This window comes from Prunus persica, unplaced genomic scaffold, assembly GCF_000346465.2.
Source record: "Prunus persica cultivar Lovell unplaced genomic scaffold, Prunus_persica_NCBIv2 scaffold_18, whole genome shotgun sequence".
NCBI classification, from domain to species: Eukaryota; Viridiplantae; Streptophyta; class Magnoliopsida; order Rosales; family Rosaceae; genus Prunus; species Prunus persica.
Genome location: NW_018027152.1, coordinates 14,020 through 28,060, shown reverse-complemented (window position 1 = coordinate 28,060; position 14,041 = coordinate 14,020). Strand labels below are relative to the sequence as shown.

Here is a 14,041-nt window from a genome sequence, read left to right as displayed (position 1 = left end):
CGCAACTCAGGGACCGAACCAAATACTAGGAGAAGAACTAGTGACCACATTAGATAAGAATGGTAGAGAAAACGAGAAAAACCAGACAGAAAATCCTAGGGATTGTGAAGAAACCCTAGTAAAATCCTAGGTGACTTAAAAGGCTTTCCTCGCGAAGACGAGATAGCAACCCTATCTTCATTAAAACAAATAGAGTAAATTGTGAAAGAAAAAAAAATTGTTAGGGCTTTAAACGTTTTTGTTAATAATATTTATTACAGTTTAACTAGATAATTTTGACTTCAATCCATAAATATAACTAAAAACAATGTTTTGTCTCATTTGTATTTTTTATTGATTCTTTTATTTTATTAATCTAAAATTAAAAAAAAAAAGAATTTTATTGTTGAAGGAAAAAAAATATATAATTTTTATATAACACAATTTCAGCAATACACTTAAGGGATTTTTGTAAATATTTACATAGTTTTGTATTAATTCTTAAGGCTTTTCGTTGCATAGAGATTTTATATTAAGATTTAGCAACCCGGTTAAGTTAGGTATTAGTACGGGTGTATCAATTATATAACAAAATTTTTTATTTCTATTGAAATTGTACTGTACTTTAAAAAATACTTTATAATTTTTTAAAATTAATATATATGATATCTTTGATATATATATTGTATTTTGATCAATCTTCCAATCAAACTATAGGATCTAAAATAGATCACTCAAAATTGGCACATTCGTCATATAACTACCTTAAAATGTGAAAAGGGATTTTATTAATTTAATTGGGTTAAAAAGTTTATGTAGTGATAATAATTTAGAAGATTTGCTGCTCAAATGAGCGCTCAATCTCCTCAAGAGCCATATTGACACCAATAGCCAAAAGCCCCAAGCGCACCACACAAACCTGTGTTTGTATCAACCCAATATTAGAAAATAAGAAAAATCAAAGGAGAGAACCGAGGGCACAAGGAACCCTATGAAAACCCTAGCCACACTCACGCAACTAAGGGACCGAGCCAAGTACCAGGAGAAGAACTAGTGACCAAATCAGAGAAGAATAGTAGAGAAAATGACAAAAACCATACGTAAAACCCTAGGGGATCGTGAAGAAACCCTAGTAAAACCCTAGGTGACTTAAAAGGCTCTCCTCGCAAAGACGGGAGAGCAACCCTATCTTCATTAAGATAAACAGAGTAAATTGTGAAAGAAAAAAAAAATTGTTAGTGCTTTAAACGTTTTCATTAATAATATTTATTACAGTTGTAACTAGATAATTTTGACTTCAATCCATAAATATAACTAAAAACAATGTTCTATCTCGTTTGTATTTTTTATTGATTTGTTTATTTTATTAATCTAAAATATTAAAAAAAAAAAGAATTTTATTATTGAAGAAAAAAATATAATTTTTATATAACACAATCACTTAAGGGAATTTTGTAAATATTTACATAGTTAGTTTTGTATTAATTCTTAAGGCTTTTCGTTGCATAGATAATTTATATTAAGATTTAGCAACCCGGTTAAGTTAGGTATTAGTACAAGTGTATCAATTATATAACAAAATTTGTCTATTTCTATTGAAATTGTAGCGTACTTCAAAAAATACTTTATAATTTTTTAAAATTAATATATATTATATCTTTGATATATATTTTATTTTGATAAATCTTCCAATCAAACCATAGGATCTAAAATAGATCACTCAAAATTGGCACATTCATCATATAACTACCTAAAAATGTGAAAAGGGATTTTATTAATTTAATTGGGTTAAAAAGTTTATGTTGTGATAATAATTTAGAAGATTATAAAACACATTTGAAACTTAATCAATTAGTTTCAACGAACTTGTCTTTAATATTAAATAAAAAAATAAATGTATTTTTATTAGTGAGTCAAGTCGATGGGGAAATTGAGAATTCCCATCTTGAAAATGATATAACATATTAAAATGAAAGGTTGTGAACCCTTGTGCTTGCGTTTATCCTATTTTCAAACCAAAAAAAAAAAACTATTAATTTTTTGAATTATTATATATTGTATTATTATTTTTTAATATATAAAAATTATATATTATTTTACTATTATGGTGTTAATATTAACTTATGTGTAGTCTAAGTTTGAACCAAGAATATAATTTGGAATTGGAATCTTGAAATACATTCCAATTCCACTACTTTATTTATTTATTCTTCAGAATTTTCAAAATTCGAAACTTTAAGATGTGTAAATTGATTTGAATTTACCAAGTAGCACAATTATAAAGAAACGCACCAGCTGGTCCATGTTTTCAAAAGACAAGTCAGGATTGACAAGTGAGTAGCACAAAAGACAAAGTTTTGAAAACTACTTGAACTCGCCCAAACATTAATGGAAATAAATCTATGTTTCTGACATTTTTGAAGAAAATAATAAAATAAAAAATCTATGGCTCTAATAATAATAATATGGCAATAATGAGAGGACAACAACTCCTGTAAAAAAGTGAAAAATATTTGTTTGTACCATAACTGACCGAGCAACTAACTAGGCTAGATCATTCGAGTGCCATGCTTTGAGAGGTCATCACCTTAGCCAAAGAAGCATCACCACAAATCACAACTCTAAGCAAAGCAAAAGGAGTCCCACATCGGAAAACTACAAGAGATGGAGACTCCCCCTCACCTATAAAAGAAGACTGCTCTTTCCTTAGAAGGGGATCCGGGTCTTGGATCTAGACCCTTAGGCCTTGGACTCTTTCTTCTGGATCCATCTCTGGACTGGGCTTCTCACTTGTTATCTTTATATTTGGGTCTAATCCCCTTGTACAAATGTAAACAAACATTATCATAATGAGAACACCCTTCTCCGTGGACGTAGCTCATCATTCGGGTGAACCACGTATATCTTATCTTTTATATGTTTATCGTTTGCCCAAATCCTCACACACTTGGTGAAGGTCCTCACCTTCATCCATCATCCATCACACCTCATTACTAAGTTGGACTCAACCTTGGCCTAACCATTTTGAGCATCAACAGTTTGGCGCCGTCTGTGGGAAACAACACAAGAAGCTTCTGTCGTTCTTCCCTTCCTCTAGTGCCCTTCGGCACCCTTTCAATCATCACCTTGTAACTTACCATTTAGCACCATCTGTGCCGAAGACACCCTGGGGTTTGAAGGCACCAATATGCCAAAGTCATCTATTTGCTGAAGCAACTCACCTTTCGGTCACTTTGAGTAGTTTCAATTTGAAGGTCGCCAAATATTCCAATTCACCAAAAAGCATCACTTTGCATGGCCAAGGGGACAACCCACCAATTCAATCCAAAAGACCCAACTCATAAGAACGCCCACTCTGGGTAATTGGCAAGCCAAACATGATAAGGTGCCCATACACTCAAGACCAACCTCTGTACGCCACACTGTAGCATCTTCTCTCCAATACGAAGTCAAACTCAAAATTGGTGTGGGGCACTTGGACAATCCTACCATCGCAGGCTTACTGGATCAACAAGTAAACAGGTTTCCATACTTACTGAACGGCAAAGTTGACGACAAGGGTGACTTTCAATGTCAAAAATTCTCTATGCCAAAATCCCTCAAGACACCCAAGCCCACCAAACTTATCAGGACACCATTGCTGATCAGTAAGTCGACGACAAAAGGTAAAGAACAATGTCCGACGACAACAATCACAACGAGAGCACACTCATGCCGAAGATCTTATCAAGACACCCTTGGCAATCCTAATCGGCACCTATTCTAAGAGGAGATTAATCTCTCTGCTTCTGAAGGCTATCTACCGTACAACACTTCTGCCCAGAAAAGCTCTCTCCGTCAAACCCAACTAAAAGCACCATCGGCAATAACTCTTACAGAAGCCTCATTCTTTCAATCTCTCATGCCACCACCACAAGGAACTATGTTCTCGGCACCCGACGCCCCTACCGTTCGGCAAGCGTCAGGCCGAATGTGCAGCAAGCGCAAACACCTTCTAGCATACAATAATGAAGCTGTCTTATGTTGTTATGCGTGCAATAAAATTCTGCCCTTTCAGATTATCTCACATTTGAAGACTCTCCACACCAAAGCATCTACACCCACAGCAAATGATGGATACGAGCTCCTGGACCTCCCAACTTGCTAATTCCTTATCCCACCAAGAACGACACTGTTGATAAGAGATCCAATGCCATCTCCAACGAGCCTATAAAATTCAAGAAAGTGTGGAGCAATATCCACCTCCAAAATTCCTTATAAACAACCTCGCCGAACGGCAAGGCTTGTGCTTAGAATTTCGGGGACTCGAAAATATGCCTATCCTGAGAACCGATGCCGAAAAGATGCTGGGTCAACTGTTGACTCGAATGAAGTGCTAGTTCCAGATCAACAGATTCAATACGAAGGCAAACCGTACCCACGCTACGACCCGGATATTCAAAACAGAAACATGCCGAAGGTGCAGATACTGAACCCCCTTTTCAAAATCCTTGCCGACCAGCGATCGTGTGGAAGGTGGGGAGGGAGGCCTAAAAAATTTTCCCTCTTCACGAGTGTTGCCGAACGGCACCCTCATACCAAGGCCCTACCGAAGAGACACTCGTGAGGTAGGAAGAAATAGACCTTGCTGAACGGCAGGTGTTATGCTAAGGAAGACTTGCACCTCTTCATCCAAATCCCTAACGAATGTTTATACACATTCCGAGGCCCTCCTTGCCGAAGATGCACTTACCGAAAGGAGTTGACCCAATCCTCCTGCCGCAACTGGAGCTGACACTCCTTCGAACACTTTTCCACGATTTCTGAAAATCACCGAAAAACTAAGTACTGAAGACCCAAACTACCCCAGCACTACTGTGCTCACCGAAGACCCACGAGTTCACACTCTTCACCAAGGCCACCCTTGCCAAACGGCAAAGGCTGTGCAAGCAAAAAACAGGGGTGCAAGGGAATCTCCTTGCCGAAGATATGCTGGCACCGCAGCCTCCTTTCGAGCAGACCCTTGTCGAAACTTTGCCGAAAAATTTCTTGCCAAAACCTTCTTGCCGAAATTCTGGTTTCATCGGTCACCATTCAAAAGGATATCAATATGAGCACATCACGTTCATCATTCTCCAAAAAAGATAAGTGGACTAGTCCTATCTTTTTATCTTTTTGTTATTTTATTAAGATCTTATCAGGCTCATTCGTGGTCTAGCATATTGCCCATTTTGGATGGCGTTACATGCACCAGTATATGCACTACGACACATGGCAAGGAATATTCATGCCAATATCTCCTACAGTCCTCTACACACCAACCTTCAAATCAGTGGCTATCACGGAAAAATATAATAAAAAGTTGCATGCCCTTCCCTGAATCGGCATCTCAAAACAAAGACCCATGGAGACAACACACTCGGACCAAGACTTGAGATTGCAAAGCCAAGCTTACTGATGGGTAACTCACAAGCCGACTGTTTCTCTTTATCTATGAAAAAAAACCAACACTGCCGATCCATATCGAAGTAGATCAAGGGCCTGAAATTACGGAATACCCATCGGTAAATTCCGCAAAAATTATTAGCTGGGCATTCTGCAACAAAGAGCCTCAAAGACAGACCCCATTTGTCTCTTGCCTGAACCTAATTGCCAAACGGCAACTCCGGTGCTTGCTGGGGCTGACACATCTACAGCCCATTTCCAGCATATATTGTCTAGTCTTTGTGTTCTAAATAAATTACCGAATGGTAATCAGAATCTAAGGGGACTACGGGAAAGGCAAAACGGCAGATCAAGAGTTTCAAAATCCAGCTTTCAATTCGGGAAATATTCCGAGGCTACTGAAAAGCAACCCCGACTACACCTTGCCGAAGACCTCAAGAATTCTCCATGACCACCATCGCCGGACGGCAAGGGCCATGCAAAATTGAACGGAGGCCTCACAAATTTAAAGCTCACAAAAACACCTGCCTGCCGAAGGACCAACTCAAACAACTTCGATCTTCTGTTACTCTCGATCTTCTCTGAACCTTGCCGATCGGCACTTAAGCTGAGAGAGGTGGCACTTCGCGAACTCTCCTCCTCCGAAACCAGCCTTGGCCGAAGCCAGAGCAGCCCTGAATCCACAATTTTGCTTCCCGAATGGCCCGCAATATGCTGAGGCTACAGACGATGGCGCAAGCTCTCTATTCTCCGGTCACAATCTCCTTGCCGAAGTCACTTTGCCGATACTTTGAATGTATTGCTCCTGCCGAATGTTTATGAACAGCCCCAAAATTTACTCAATCCACCCTTGCAGCAATGGGGACTAACGAGATGGCTTCTTCCAAAATCAAAGTGCCTCCACGAAACCAGACCCGACTTGGTTTACCCACGCCTTTGGTACCTCACCGAAGCCAAACTAAGACTTGCCGAATCAGCACAAACCACTTTTCGAAAGCCTAGCGAGGGCTCCACCCCAAACCCTTGTCAAGCTTACCGAAGCCAAGATGACACCAAACCAGACCCACTCCTTGCCGAAGCCAAGATCAATGCAAAGGCATCAAACTTTCCAAAAAACCCTTGCCATTGCCGAAGCCTCCCAAGCTCCTTCCGAGGTAACAGCACAGCCCAGCTCTTGCCGATGACACCACAGTCCCCAAAAACTCTCAATCCACCATTGCCGTTCAGCAAGGGTTGAGCAGAAGCAATTGCGGCCTCACGAAACCGAGTCTAGTCCGAGCTGCCCTTGCCGAACCTACCCTCCTTCCGAGGAAAATCTTGCCAGACTGGTGTTGCCGAAAACTTCTGAACTACCAAACTATTAGTACTAAAGCTAATGAAGTCCAGTTGCAAGGCGTTACTAAGGCTGCGAAATAAGGATGCGGAGCTGTTGCCAAACAGCAAGCTGTATAGAGGTATCTAGAGACCCTTCTCACAATTCCAAACCCTAGCTCCAAACCGGGCAAATACCCCACGCCCACTTTCGTTCCTTGTCGAACAATACCCAAGGCCCAAGCCTAAAGTTTTCTCTTCCTTGCCGAACGGCAAGGGTTGTGCTGGTTATCCTACAGGCTCACATTCACAATTTTGCCACCTACCGAAGGTCTAGCGAAAAAAAAAAAACACCCGATGCAACTCATCCAACATTGCCTTCGGCACATGCCTCCTAGGCAACATTTGCATTTATTGTCCTTCGGCAATTTTCCTTGCAACATGCAAGTTTTATGCCAATGCGTTCGCACCCCTGGGCCTAGCCACATTGCCTTGCAACATGCAAGCTTTGTGTCGCCTTCGGCACCCCCGTGCCTAACCACATTGCCTTGCGACATGCAAGCTTTGTGTCACATTCGGCACCTTCATGCCTAAGCCTATTGCCTTGTGACATGCAATTCTTATGCATTCGACACCCTCGTGCCTAGGCACATTGCCTTGCGACATATAAGCTTTGTGCCTCCGGCATCCCCTTTGCGTTCGGCACCCCCGTACCTAGCTCTATTGTCTTGCAACATGCAAGTCTTATGCCTTCGGCACCCTCGTGCCTAGGCCCATCGCCTTGCGACATGTAATTCTTATGCCTTCGGCACCCTCGTGCCTAGGCACATTGCCTCGCGACATACAAGCTTTGTGCCTTCGGCATCCCCTTTGCCTTCGGCACTCCTGTGCCTAGCTCTATTGTCTTGCAACATGCAAGTCTTATGCCTTCGGCACCCTCGTGCCTAGGCCCATCACCTTGCGACATGCAATTCTTATGCCTTCGGCATCCCCTTTGCCTTCGGCACCTCCGTGCCTAGCTCCATTATCTTGCAACATGTAAGTCTTATGCCTTCGGCACTCTCATGCCTAGGCTCATCACCTTGCGACATGCAATTCTTATGCATTCGGCATCTCCTTTGCCTTCGGCATCTCCTTTGCCTTCGGCACCTCCGTGCCTAGCTCCATTGTCTTGCAACATGTAAGTCTTATGCCTTCGGCACCCTCATGCCTAGGCCCATCACCTTGCTACATGCAATTTTTATGCCTTCGGCATCCCCTTTGCCTTAGGCACCCCCATGCCTAGCCACATTGCCTTGCAACATGCAAGCTTTGTGTCGCCTTCGGCATCCCCTTTGCTTTCGGCACCCCCGTGCCTAGCCACATTGCCTTGCAACATACAAGCTTTGTGTCACCTTCGGCACCTTTGTGCCTCGGTACATTACCTTGCAACATGAAAGCTTTGAGCCTTCGGCACCCCGTGCCCTTCGACATTTTATCTTGTGACATGCAAGCTTTGTGCCTTTGGCACCCTCTTGCCAAGCCACATCATCTTGCGACATGCAAGCTTTGTGTCACCTTCGGCACCCTCATGCCTAGCCACATCTTGTGTTGCCTTCGGCACCCTCGTGCCTAGCCACTTCACCCCGCGACATGCAACTTTGTGCCTTCGGCAACCTTTTAACCTTCGGCACCTTAGTGCCAAGTTTTCTCGTTCCAATGTCCTTCTTACTCGGGGACTTAGGGGACTATGGGCAGTGCACTATACAACTTGGAAGATGAACTACCCCAACCAAGAAGTACCTTCTTACTCGAGAACTTGGGGGACTACTGTTTGTACCATAACTGACCGAGCAACTAGCTAGGCTAGATCATTCGAGTGCCATGCTTTGAGAGGTCATCACCTTAGCCAAAGAAGCATCACCACAAATCACAACTCTAAGCAAAGCAAGAGGAGTCCCACATCGGAAAACTACAAGAGATGGAGACTCCCCCTCACCTATAAAAGAAGACTGCTCTTTCCTTAGAAGGGGATCCGGGTCTTGGATCTAGACCCTTAGGCCTTGGACTCTCTCTTCTGGATCCATCTCTGGACTGGGCTTCTCACTTGTTATCTTTAGATTTGGGTCTAATCCCCTTGTACAAATGTAAACAAACATTATCATAATGAGAACACCCTTCTCCGTGGATGTAGCTCATCATTCGGGTGAACCACGTATATCTTGTCTTTTATATGTTTATCGTTTACCCAAATCCTCACACACTTTGTGAAGGTCCTTACCTTCATCCATCATCCATCACACCTCATCACTAAGTTGGACTCAACCTTGGCCTAACCATTTTGAGCATCAACAATATTATTCACCGGTTTACCCCATCATCGTCTTCCAACGTTAACCACATATAGAAGCATACCCACATGGTTGGAAAGCTTGGGCTATATAGACGAGATTAGCCCATGCCAAACAAATTTCAAAATGGGTTTTGGCCTATAAATCCTCTGCAGTTCAGTACCGCCCCATTCTTCTTAACTTCAACTCTCATTCTTCTGTTGTCAACTTTTCTTTCTTGTAAAATTACATTTGGTTCAGATCTTCCACTCTCTCGGAGCAAGCAGTACCCAAGTAAGTTCCATCTCTCGTTACTTATTATCGTCGTTTAAATATGCTTTTTGTTCAGCAATCGTTCCTTTTCTGTTTCATTTAACAGATCTGAGTTCTTTGCACCTTAATTTTAGTTTAAAAAAAAAGATGTATATACACTACTGCGTTTTACTATTTGCGCGAGAAAAGTTTGCGCGACGAATACATGTTCGTCGCGCAAAACGCAATAAAGCGACGCAAAAAACCCATTGTCGCGCAAAAAAATTAAAACTTGCGCGACCAAAGTTTTCGAAGCGCAAAACATCTTAGCGCGACATAAAAACGACTTCGTCGAGCAAAGGGGGGAAAAAAAACCCGAGTATTCTGTTGGCGCCAAATACTTGCGCGGCGAGAGCAATCGTCGCGTAAGAAAACATAGCGCGACGATGGTATACTTCGTCACGAAAAAGCGAGGTGATTTGGCTGCGAAAACTCTTGCGACGACAAGTTTCGTCGCAAAAGACAGCTTTGCGCGACGAAACCATTTATCGTCGCTTAAGAAAACGAAGGATATTTATAATTTGGCGCCAAAATAATTGAGGTGGGATATTTTCTTTTGCGCGACGAAATATGTTTCGTCGCGTAAAGCAGATGTCGGTACATTCTTGCGCGACGACGAATAATTGTTACGCGACGGAATTTTGTTTTTGGGCGACGAGGACAAGAATTTGCGCGACGGAATCTTGTGCGACGCAGACGTCTTACGTCGCGCAAAAGTTTTTTTGTCGACAAGCTTTTACGCGATGGAAAAAACTCGTTTTGTGCGACGAAAAAAAGGTTTTTGGTGACGGTATTTTGCGGGACGAATTTTATTCTTCGTCGCGCAAAGTCCTTCTTCTTCATATCAGAACTCTGCCATTACAGAGGCATAAAGGAAAAAAATTTCCTTTCTGCCTCTCTCTCAACCTCTCTGCCGCTGTCTCTGCTGGAAATTCAGTACGTTCATCGGGTAAGTATTTGTTGTCGTTACTTTATAAGTATTAATGTAAATTCGTACTAACGCTATTAATTTTATTCTCGTTAGGGATATTTGTAATTAGCGATTGGTGGAGAACGATTGACACAGTATTTTATTCGTTTTATATATTAAAAATGTTAAAGTTAGTTTGTTATGTGTACATTTTTTTTCTGAAGTTATATTTATATTATGTTGTTAAATTGTGTGTGATGTAGCACAATGTGTTGTGATGTACGAAGTTAATTGAAATTAACTTCGTACTTTTATTTGTATGTTTAGTAACATTTAGTTTCCCGTTCGAGATTAGTTGGATTTCGTACATGGATGCGTAAAACATGACTGCGGTCTAATTAATTCTTGAATTGTCCCACTATTTGGACAGTTTGGTAATGCATAGTGTTGTCACGTAATCCACGGCTACAGGATTAGGTTTCGATTGTGGAGATTTCGGTGTCATCTCGGTACGTTCTTCGGGTGGTACGTAGGTATTAATACCTATGCCCACCTCAAGAACTGTATCGAGATGCTGCCGAAATTCATCCATGTCGAAATCTAATCTCATGTAGCCGTAGGTTACGTGACAGAACTATGCATTCCCGAATGGGATAGGGCCCTTACCGGAGGCATAAGGTGACATTATAACTTCGTATGAAGTTGTTGTGATTGTTATGTTGTGATTATGGTTTCAGGAATTATGAGCAGAAGGTGGATACAGAACCCAAATAGATGCTCAGACGAATACTTGGATGGAATCGAGGATTTTATCGAGTTTGCACGTAGACACAATCCGGGTGCAACTAGAATCCGTTGTCCTTGTAGGAGGTGTAATAACACGTTATGGGAGACAATTGAAAATGTTGGATTTCATTTAGTAAGGAATGGAATGATTGAGACATATAGCATTTGGAACCTTCATGGGGAACAATTAGACCATGCTTCGTCTTCAAATGCCATAAGAATGGACAGTGTTGAACCTATTGTGGATCCTAATGATCAAGTCATGGATATTATAGAGGATGTTTTTCCATTTGCATCGACCAACATCAATCACGAAAGGGAAGATGACGTGCCAACACCAATAGACAGCGCGGAGTTTGAACAATATGAAAAACTGTTAAAAAATGCAAACCAAGAGTTATACCCGGGGTGCGAGAGCTTTTCCGTTCTCACGGCCATTGTAGAGCTAATGCACGGAAAAATAAAGTATCGTATGTCGAACCTGTGTTTCGATTACTTTTTGGGGGTTTTCAAGAGAATGCTTCCGACGGACAATTGTTTGCCGAAAGATCATAAACACACGCAGAAGGTGTTGAATGGTCTTGGATTGGGTTATGAAAAAATTCATGCCTGCAAAAATAATTGCAAGTTATTCTACAAGGAGCACGAAACGTTGGATACATGCCTTATATGCAATGAGTCGAGGTTCAAAATGACATCTCAGAATAGAACGACTAAGATCCCACAAAAAGTCATGCGTTATCTGCCCCTGAAACCTAGGTTGCAGTGATTGTATATGTCGACGCACACTGCAACAGACATGAGATGGCATAAGGAAAAACGGGTAGATGATGATGTAATGCGGCATCCTGCAGATGGGGAGGCATGGAAAGAGTTCGATCGAACGTTCCCCGAGTTTGCTGCTGATCCCCGAAATGTGAGATTAGGACTTGCCACTGACGGATTCAATCCGTATGGGGTTCTAAACCAACACCACAGCACTTGGCCGATTTTCGTATTCCCATATAATTTGCCGCCTTGGAAATGCATGAAAAAATAATACATGATGATGACTGTTTTGATAACTGAGGATCCTGGGAGGTCAATCGATGTTTACTTAAGGTCGCTGGTTGATGAGCTGAAGGATTTATGGACAAACGGTGTTCGTACGTACGATAAATCGACTGGGAAGATGTTCACTTTGCGGGCAGCAGTTATGTGGACTGTGAATGATTTTCCAGCATATGCAATGGTTTCTGGGTGGAGCACAAAGGGTTATATGGCATGTCCTGTATGCAAAGAAGATGTAACTTCTGGTTGGCACACGGAAAAAGTTTGTTACCTTGGTCATCGGAGATAGTTGCCATGGGACCACGAGTGGCGGGAAAAAGATAAAGAGTTCGACGGGAACACAGAGCGTCACCTCAGACCTAGAGAATGGTCCGGTGATGAGATCTTGGAACAGCTTAACCGTTTGGATTTTGCTCCGTTCGGAAAAACAGTTAGCCGGACCAGACCTTCGACACATATGAACTGGACTCACAAGCTTATGCTTTTTGAGCTCCCATATTGGTCGAAACTAAAATTGAGGCACAATCTAGATGTGATGCATGTTGAGAAAAATGTATTTGACACATTGGTGGGCACGATTCTAGATATCGAGGGCAAGACAAAGGACACAATCAAAGCCTGTCTTGATTTGTAAAGAATGGGCATACGAAGGGGATTATGGATGAACAGGGACAGTGATAAAGCAAGAAGGGATCTTGCATTCTTCCCCAGATTGCAGAAACCCTAAACCTCTTCGTCTCTCTCTCCGCTGTCAGCTCCGCCTCCTACCCCGGTGGATTTGGACCGCGCCGCCACAACGGTGGTACCCCGAAGCTCCCCCGCCCTCACTGTAGAGCCAGCTGCCGCAATTTCTTCGGTTTTCACCGAATCTGCGCCGCCGTCGATCTCTCTCCTCCGACGACCAATTCCGACACCTGACGTATGGTTTCTGTCCTATTTTTGATGCTTTAGCTGATGGTTGGTAGGATTTCTGAAATTGTTGCAATAGGGCGGTTAATTTGAAACCCTAAGTTTCGGCCGGTTTTTGATTTTCAATTCCGGCCACTTCCGGCCATTTTTCGGGGTATGTCCGAGAACAAAAGTGGCTCCAATTGATGTTTTGAACCTAGGGTAGGAACCTTGGCCCTTAGTTTTTAGAATTTTCCGGCGATTGGTATCGCTTTGGACACCCGCGCGCTGCCGGCGCGTGGGTTACTGTAGCCACCTGAATTAGGTTCCAGTGCAATCCTGTAGTTGTCACGAGCGCGTAGGTGTTTTCGGATTGGAATTTGGTTACCATTTGCGTCTCGAACGGATTTTGCCTATTGTGCGATTTCCGGGGTTGTTATGTTCGGACCGTTGGATCGAACTCAAACTCACGTATGGTGTACCTTGTATTTCTTGGATAGTCTAGGATTCTACGGATCGTGGATCGGAGTCCCGGATACTCCGAACTCACAAACCCTAGGTCAATAATCTGAATAAAATTGTATGTGTTTTCAAATATTCGTATATTTTATTAATTTGTATGTGTATTAATGAAATTGTGCAGATGTCAGACCTGATTAGACGTCGTAGGGCGGTGACGACCACGCAGAGTTCTGAGCCCCCGACTCAGCCGACATCTGCTGCCACTGCTCCAGCATCTGCTGCCACTGCACCAGCATTGATGGACCAGTTGGCAGTTGGACCTGCGGGGTCTCAGGCGCCTGCCTCATCAGCGTCATCAGTGGCGCAGCCTGTTAGCGCCAGGCGGCGTCATCGGCCCGCCAGCACCACCGACACCACATCCACTGATGCGTCGGGGTCACAGCCAGGTATAGCTTTCCTTTTTCTCCAGTTAATTTTCTTTTTTATTTCTTGTTTTTGCTTTTGTTTTTGTGTGTGTATTTTATTGTTAAATTTGTTATTTATTTAACATTCATGTTATCTTTCTTTGCAGCCAAGAAGAACACCCGAGGGCCGTGTCGGCAGTTGAAGA

At 42.4% G+C, this 14,041-nt stretch overlaps 1 long non-coding RNA gene across 1 annotated transcript; it reads left to right on the top strand.

Annotated features, from left to right (window-relative positions):
- Positions 1-7,839: 7,839 nt before the first annotated feature.
- On the top strand, positions 7,840-14,041 carry LOC109946377. Its single transcript, XR_002269531.1, has 3 exons — positions 7,840-9,317; positions 13,613-13,877; positions 14,003-14,041. It is a non-coding gene; the product is annotated as an uncharacterized LOC109946377 (long non-coding RNA).